Genomic DNA, 3136 nt, shown 5'->3' with positions numbered 1-3136 from the left:
ATGGATGGATGGATGGATGGATGGATGGATGGATGGATGGATGGATGGATGGATGGATGGATAGATGGCTGGATGGATGGATGGATGGATGGATGGATAGATAGATGGATGGATAGGTAGATGGATAAATGAGTGAATGAATATTGATGGATGGATGAATGGATTGATTGATTAATGGATGGATGCGTTAGGGAAAGAGAGAGAGAGAGAGAGAGAGAGAGAGAGAGAGAGAGAGAGAGAGGAGCGCGCATGAGGAGGAGAGACGGGGTAGCAATGGATGGATGGATGGATGGATGGATGGATAGATGGCTGGATGGATGGATGGATGGATGGATGGATAGATGGATGGATGGATAGGTAGATGGATAAATGAGTGAATGAATATTGATGGATGGATGAATGGATTGATTGATTGATGGATGGATGCGTTAGGGAAAGAGAGAGAGAGAGAGAGAGAGAGAGAGAGAGAGAGAGAGAGAGAGGAGCGCGCATGAGGAGAAGAGACGGGGTAGCAATGATATAGCGATATAGATATAGAGAATGTCGAAAATGATTTCTTGACACGCGACGTTGCCATGACGACGAGTTATTACATACTGTCGGTTTTCCGTGCGCCACGTCATATTTCTGCGTAAAAAAACTACGCGCCACCACGCAATGTTTGTCTCGTTCACACTCTCTCATTCTCTCATTCTCTCATTCTCTCTCCCTTGCTTTCTCGCTCCCAATCTCTCCCCCCTCTCTCTCTCTCTCTCTCTCTATTTCGCTCCCCCTTCTCTCCCGCCACACATGCCACCACGCAATGTTTGCGCTACAGTCTGTGCTTAGTAAATGCACGCACCCCACAGGAAAACACACGCTTCCTTGAATTGGCTATTACAGTTTGTCGATCTTTACCGTGGCGTATTATAGTAACAGACGAAACTCGCCGACACTTCTGTTACACTCCGTCCCGCATACTTTTTTTTCGAAAATAATAGTACGAGCGCTCCGGCAACACAGGTCCCCTCTCTTGCGATACGTTCCCTCGAACCGTGTCGTTGAACCTATTGGAACTGCTAACGATGACCGCTAGCTGAACCCCGGACTCGTGCGATACCGCTAATAATGACGACCTCAAACCGCCACAATTACGTCCGTCCATGTTCGCCGCGGATACTCTCGTTTATCACCTCTCGTTGCTCGGGCACGACCGTTAATCCTAACCCTATAACAAAATATTAATTAAGTAATATTAATTATATTATAATTATAATTATATTATAATATATTATAATAATTATATTAATTAATAATATATATGATAATTATATTATAATTAATATTAATTTAATTATTAATCATGCCCAAAATATCGCCTTGACCGACACTGCCGCGCGTGCCCTTGGATATACATTTCCGCGGATACATTCCGCGGAGAAGGAACAGCGTCGAGCTGTGGCCCCGCGTCATCCCAGCGTCATCCCAGCTGATTGATTCATCGTAAAAACTGTACGCGCAATGTCTTAATTAAGTCGACAGCGAAGAGGGAGACACTGCATTGGCGGCGCAGACATCGGCGTTAAGTCTATTGATGGATGAACGGCGACAGCTTCGGCTGCGGCGGGGGCCACGCACTGTCGTATACTCGGTGGCGGCGGATGCAACGGCTGTGCGGCGGCCAAGCACTGTCGTATACTCGGTAGCAGCAGCGGCGGCGTCGGCGTCGGTGGCGGCGGCTGTAGCGGCGGCTGTAGCGGCGGTGGCGGCGGTAGCGGCGGTGGCGGCGGTAGCGGCGGCTGTAGCGGCGTCGGCGTCGGTGGCGGGGCTGCAGCGGCATCGGTAGCGGCGTCGGTGGCGGCGGCTGTAGCGGTATGGGTAGCGGCTGTAGCGGCGTCGGTGGCGGCGGCTGTAGCGGCGTCGGTGGCGGCCGCTGCAGCGGTGGCGGCGGCTGTAGCGGCGTCGGTGGCGGCGTCGATGCAGGTGGCGGTGGTTGCTTTACCTCCCCATTACTGGAGACGGGCCCACCATGATCTTTACGCAGTCATCTGATCCGTGAGTGATTCACAATCCTCAATATCGCTAACCGATTTTCTATCGGCTCTTCTGAAAGAGTGGACCCTTAGTTTGTCGAACATTCCCATCTGTTTGATTTTTTAAGTCAGGTGAAGATTTTGCCAAAAAGGTTACGGCTGCCATCTAGCGAGTCCGCGCGACAGCAGGTTCTGTCTTCGTCGTCGTTCGACGACAAGCAGGGATTCAGTTCTGATTAGTCCGCTGCATATATCAACACGGTCTGCTGCGTGAGGGACAGACGAAGTAAGTTAGGTTAGAGCGGCTTCAATGCAACTATAGCGACGGAGAGTTCTATCATCCAGACCCCATCAGGGCGGTGGGGCGCGTCGGTCGGAGTTGCGCTCGCGTTTCAACACTGATAGATGTCGGTAGCTCGAGCGTGAGCGATGCTATTACGATTACCAGCTTTTCGGTTCTACATCGGTCAGCGCCATCGCACGAACGCGGGGAGAACTAATTGACCAGCCCGTGTGAAGTTTAACGGCATGCTGTTAAGGCATTCGGCGCTCTTCAACGCCCGCTGGATGGTATTACCAGCGCTAATGCTCTGTTACGCTTGCTCTTGATTATTTTACTCCGACCTATTCTACTTCTACCTCTACGTCTACTCTTACTTTTGCGTTTACTTCTACTTCTACGTCTACGTTCTACTTCTACTTCTACTTCTAGTGCTACTTTTACTTCTACTTCTTCTACTGCTACCTCTACTTCTACTTCTTCTACTGCTACTTCTACTTCTACTTCTACTTCTACTTCTACTTCTACTTCTACTTCTACTGCTACTTCTACTTCTTCTACTGCTACTTCTACTTCTACTTCTCTATTTCTACTTTTGCATTCACCATATTCTGGCCTCCTTCACCATATTGAGTCCGCTTAGACCGACGAAGATGAGTCAACATGCGCATTGGTTTGTTCAGTATCAAGCTGCAGGTTAACAGTGCTCTTTGCGGAATGTTTGTGGAGGCTAAAAATACACAACGTGGACAAGGGAGCAACATCCAAGCCTAGGGGTTTTCCCTATATATATATATTCCTATATATATCAGGAGTAAATATATAGTAAAAATTCCCTATTATC

This window comes from Priapulus caudatus, unplaced genomic scaffold (genome assembly GCF_000485595.1).
Source record: "Priapulus caudatus unplaced genomic scaffold, Priapulus_caudatus-5.0.1 Scaffold133, whole genome shotgun sequence".
Lineage (NCBI taxonomy): Eukaryota > Metazoa > Priapulida > Priapulimorpha > Priapulimorphida > Priapulidae > Priapulus > Priapulus caudatus.
Note: the sequence above shows the minus strand (reverse complement) of the source record.